Source organism: Micropterus dolomieu, linkage group LG20 (assembly GCF_021292245.1).
Source record: "Micropterus dolomieu isolate WLL.071019.BEF.003 ecotype Adirondacks linkage group LG20, ASM2129224v1, whole genome shotgun sequence".
In the NCBI taxonomy this organism is placed as follows: Eukaryota; Metazoa; Chordata; class Actinopteri; order Centrarchiformes; family Centrarchidae; genus Micropterus; species Micropterus dolomieu.
Window position 1 is genome coordinate 24,500,222 of NC_060169.1, and position 6,085 is coordinate 24,506,306.

Below are 6,085 nucleotides of genomic sequence, written 5' to 3' on the forward strand. Positions count from 1 at the left end.
CTTACATAACTTAAATTATAATATATGCATAGTAGTAATAAATGTATAGTGGGTCCAGGATCCAACTAATAAGGATTTTAATTGTCGATTAATCTGTTGTTCTTTGAAAACTATCAACCAGGTATTTGTTTAGTGTATAATATGTCAGCAAATTAAAAAAAATATCCATTGCAATTTCCCAAGATGATGCCTTTAAATGCTTCGTTTTGTCTGACCGCAGTCCAAATTCCAAAAGGATTCAGTCTTCATTTTATAAGAGCAGAAAATAGAAGGGGGAAATCAACAAATCCCCACATTAGAGAACCTGAAACCAGCAGGCAAGTGTGCTTGATAAATAATTTAAACGATTATTGAAACAGTTTGCGATTCGTTTTCTGTCTATTGTCAGAATCGATTGGTCTATAATCAATAATAACCTAGTGTATACATTAAAAATTAAAGCGTGCTGCTGTCTCTTCTCTATAACATTTACATAGAAAGTTGACCGGGGATTCAGTGACGAACACACACAATTAACTGACACATCATAGAAAAAGTAGTGGTGGAACTGTTTACACTAGAAATAAAAATAAAAACAGCTACAAAAATACTTGGACTACAAACAACCAGCCTTAAAAATGTCCTTAAAAACACTGTGGTCATGCAACATGCTCATTCTGTGTGTGTGTGTCAACTGTATATTTTGAAGCCAGCTATCGCTGTGCATGGTAGCTCTGCGCGTGTGAGCTTTTGTCTGTGTGCAGTCCAACCATGTGCTAGATCAGCAGCTCACATCCCCATGCATGACCTTAAGCCCATGTACACCACAGTTAGCAAAGCAATTGCATAACAGTCCCACCATGCAGTGGCCTGTGAGGGGCTCTGTGGGCTAACTTAGATAGCACCTCCACATTCCCTCTTCCTCTAGATTATATCTGCCTGAAATTATTTAACTTTAGAGTGCAAAACTATCCTCAAGTCCAGAAAATAAAACACAAAACACACAGAAATTTTAATTGTTATGTATTTATATGTTGAATTTATATGTTAAATTGTTATGTATAAACATCTTTAGGCCTACATATAACGTGCTTCATGCTCTAATAAGAATGCTGCATGTACACGGAATTTGCATTCCTTTCTAGTTCACCGCCTCTTGTGCAGCAAAAATGGCCATCTTGCAAGAAGCTTAACCACAGCATGTTGTATATTGCTAAACATAGCACAATGTTTGTATGCTCTGTATATACAAAATGATGACTTATTATGTTATTATGTTAATAAACCTCGGAACGTAACAACACATTATATAGGATTTTTTACATCTGTCACCTACTCCAGTTAGTCAGCTAGTGGCCACACAAACAACTTGTGCTTTTGTCTCTATATGTGAAGAGTTGGGAAAGAATGTCCCTTTTTTGGGGCCAATTTATAACACTGTTGCTCTTCCACTAATAAATCATAAGGCAGGTTTATGCAAATGTCAGACGTTGTTTAGATCAAAATATGTGGGGTGGAAAGAAAGTTTTAACAAGCCATGGCTGGCTCCTGAAACTAAACTTATCAGATTTTTGTAAAACCATGGAGCATGTCTGTGAAGACAGTTCATTTGTATTGTGCTGCTCAGGCAGCCATCTGATTGGTTCATGTAGCCCATCCCCCTAAAACACCCCAGCCTCCATGGTGATGAAATGAATGTATTCTTGACCTCAGAGAGAGTTCCTGGGAGAGATCAGGCTACCCCTGTTTCTGGAAAACCACCTTCTGCTCCCTCTCCCTCTCACGTGTCTGACATGAGGTAACACACTGCAGGGGGACAGCTGGAGTGATAGAGGACCTATCAGCTAGCATACACCCACCCACATAAACAAAGCTCACGGCCACACATACGCTGTAATGAATGAAATTCCTGAAATTACACAAAAATTGAGTCTGTGTCAGTGTGTACAGTTTAATTTCCTTCCCACTTATATATGATGCCCTTGTTGGATTCAAAGACATGCAGCCAATGTGACACACAAAAAAAGGGTTCAACCCAGGAAGGAACTAGAGAGCTCATCGACGAGCTGTCATTTGAGGGGTCCAAAAATGTTTAGTGCAGTACGCTGCATATATTTCTTGATGGCTGATGAGAGAAATGGGAACAGGTGTGTAGATGGGTGGGGCAGTCAGGTGAAGGGGAAAGCGGGGAGAGTCAGAGGGCAACTGGCGGACAGCTTGAGGATGACAGGTCTGGAGAGTTGAGGGAAAGATCATGGCCTGAGACACAGGACAAATAGAGTAATGCAGGGAGCTGGCAAAGAGAGTGTGTCAAGTACAAATCCTGTACTTGATTACAGATACCCTTGCCAAATATTACTCCACTAAAAGTGGAAGTCTTCAATATAAATTTCTACTTGAGTTAAAGTACAAAAGTACCTGCTTTTAAAAATATTTAAGTATCAAAAGCAAAAAGTACTATTGGTTATGTTTGTCAGGGGTTGCTGACATGACCAACACAATTAGTAGGCAAACTTTCATATTTTTTAAACAATGCCATTCATTACAAACAGGTTTCCCTTTCAATAATAATTCAAGTTACTCAGTCGTGTGTGTGTGTGTGTGTGTGTCAGTGATGAATGAAGTATTCAGCTCATTAATTATTAGATTATTAGATTATGATTATTACTAAGAAATTATTAAGAAATGCTGTCACTACCCAGAGCCCAAAGTGACACCTTCACAATGCTTGTTTTGTCTAACCAACAGCTTGATCTCATAACTGTGTCAGCTGTACTTGTATAAAATGTTGGGTAGTTTATTTTATAACAAAACATATTTTATGAAGTCTTCATATGTATTGTGTGTAAAAATCTTACTTGTAAAGTAACTAGTAGTAACTGAAGCTGTCAGATAAATGTAGTGAAGTAAAAAGTACAATATCTCCCTCTAAGATGTAGTGGAGTAGAATTAGAAAGTGGCATGAAAAGTAAATATTCAAGTTAAGTACAAATACATACAGTTTGGAATTTCACCACTGGAGTTTGTTGCTGAAGAGAAGGACCGAGGAGCCAACTGTGACAGGCTGCCAGCAGCCAGTTAGCTGAGCTTAGCTTAGCTTAGCGTAAAGACTGGAAACAGGCAAACAGCTAGGTGAATTTTGTTACCATTGGACTGAGCCACGCTAGCTGTTTCCACTCTTTGTGCAAACCAACCGCCTGCTGGATGCAACTACATATTTACCATAGAAGCATTACAGTAGTATCCATCTCCTCAAAATATCAAACTATTTCTTTAAATGGTAATAACATTTTAGGGAGGATAAAAATGAAAGTAAAAATAGCAAAATATGGGACATCATCTGTACACTACAGACTCATTAAAACTACCTGACCCAGTGATCACCCTGCACAGTAGGGTAATAATCTCTCCTCGGTCGTACCTCTACAACCTTTAGCCACACAAACATTAACATTCTGCAAATAATGTATATATACAAATTCTCTCTGGCCTACCCTCCTACCTCCATGTTCTCTCAGTCTGTCTCCAGCACTCCCTCCCTCTCCCCTCTCTCCCCCTCTATTTGGCTCCTTGTGTCTCCCTGATGAATGGCTCAATTCTTAGAAAACCCAACACGTGTTTCCTTGTTCCCTCTCTGGCTCCCTGGTGCTGATAGTATGTGAGTGTGTGTCCGTCAGCGAGTTTCATGCACACACACACACATACACACATACACACCCACACACACACACACTGTACTGTAGACCTGCATTCTTCAAGAGATATTCCTTCTCTTTTAGTGCTCACTTGTTGATAGAGTGCTGTGCACTGTGTTGTATTACCACTCTCTAATAAAGGTCCAGAATAACAAACAGTAGGATCTTGGATGTGAGTGTAAGTGGGGAGGACTGGTTCTTAGAATTATTGAGCAACAACAACAAAAAAGCTATGAGACTCAGACAGAGGACACTCTGTGAGGAGAGAAACTTCTGTGATTGTTTTTCTGAAGTGGGAAACCTGTTTAGTCAACTTGTCTCTCTAGCCCATAAATTTTCCAACATGTCAGCATAATGAGGCGACTATACTACTGACTAAGTGAAGTGGAAAATAACTTATTTATTGTCTGATATATATTTACATTACAAGTTTTATTACTTGCTATCAATAGATGTCAAATAACATGCCTGTTATTTTAACGTTTGATATTTTCCTCGTATGGAATTGATATGAGTAGTTTGATGTCTTGAGGGTAGATGAGAAGCTCGATACCGCTCTCCTATCTGTCATTTTAAAATGAAGCTGAAGCCAGCAGCTTAGCTTGTTGCCTGACCACCTCACGGCAAAGATAAGACTTTAGGAAGTCACTGCTCCCGGACATAAATAGTACAGAACATAAAAAGTACAGCACATAAAAGTTGTTTTTTTTGAAGACAATAAAAGAGTATTATTTCTAAAGTAAATGTTTTTCTTTTTGTGAAATACACTCTCTAGACGTGGGATTAATGAGAAAATCAATACCACTTTTTGACAATGTATGCTAAATAAGAAGCTACAGATAGAAGCAAGTTAGCATAAACTGTGGTTTCACAGCAGGTAATGTGCCAGACTATGTCTTGGCTAGATGCAGTAATTTCCAAAAATCTTGTCATCACCGTGCCAGGAAATCAGCAGAGACTCCTGGAAGTAAGTGCTCCCAGAACCCACACAACCTCTCTATAAAACCACAACATGCAAACAAAACATTAACAAAATGTTGAGCAGTAACTTTAAATTTTGGGGAATAAACTTTCCAGACAGCTGTATATACTGAAAAAAGACATTTTCCCACATAGATAAGGTACAATGTTACAATTGCAGAGCTGCGATTAATGGGGTTTCTAAAGCAGAACAGTTTTTCATTAAAAAACTGTGTACGCTTTACATTCCTAATTTACTGTGAAATCTGTCATCTGGGAGTGAAAACGTACTAAGAATAATAAACAGACCAACAATGTCTTGGTCTTGCCCCGATGTCTCAGGGCAGGTGGTTAGATTTACATTTCTGAAAACTGAGAAGACACAGTCAGTACATTGCACAACTACAGATGCCTTTGAGCTGTCTGAATGTCACTGCTATTCTTGTCTCCTCTGCTCCACATACTAGATTTGTATTTCTTTAGAATAAGAACAAGATACTGTCTACTGTTGCTCTTCTCCCAGTTATACACAAGGAGAAATGTATGCCCTAACAAATGCTGTTCTGTACGTGCTTTTAAGATTTAGCCAACTATGTGGACTAAGATTCTTATATTTTACTTATGTAGACCATTACTATATACTTTGTTGTATATAGTTTGAGTAACTTGGTTTTCACACGTCGTGTACTATTCTGCATAGTTAAAAAGGGAAGTGATACAGAATGAAAGCATTAACTTATTGTATGACAACTAAGCACTTAGTGTTTACATATTAGTAGATTAGATAGATTTAATGTGGCCCTGTTTGATAATTTACACTTACACTGAACAACTTCAGACAGAGTTTACAAGTTCTAACTAACAGCATTATTACTTAAAGAATAATAATAAAAAATCTGCAAATTCTTAATTTATCAGAAAAAAGACATTATGAATGTTAACAAATTAATTATTGTGTTATGTTTATTAGTTATGCCGTGATCTGTCTATGTATCTGTTTTATTTTGTATTTGTGTTACAGGATCCCCTTGAAAAGAGATGATGCATCTCAAAGCTATCCTGCAATAAATAAATTGCAATCAATAACAAGGGGTTCCCAATAGTCCAAATTTCCAATTGTAAATGTTAATGTTTATTAATAGGCCTAAATACATTTTGGTCCACATGCCCTTTTTCAGAAGGTCAGAAGTAAAACCCAGAAGTCCATTCCTGATTAGTTAAAGCTAAACGAAGAAACGTGTTATGCTGGATGAGGATGAACACTTAAACACAAAATGGTAATCCAGAAGCAGACTATCAGTAAATGATTTGTTAAACGTTAGTTAGCTACGACCTATAAATCATTCACAAATTATACCTTATTATACAGTAGAGGCCTAAATACGTTAAAGTAATAGAAAAAAATACAGAAAACGTAATCACAGTAATATAATCATAAACAAAACTGATTT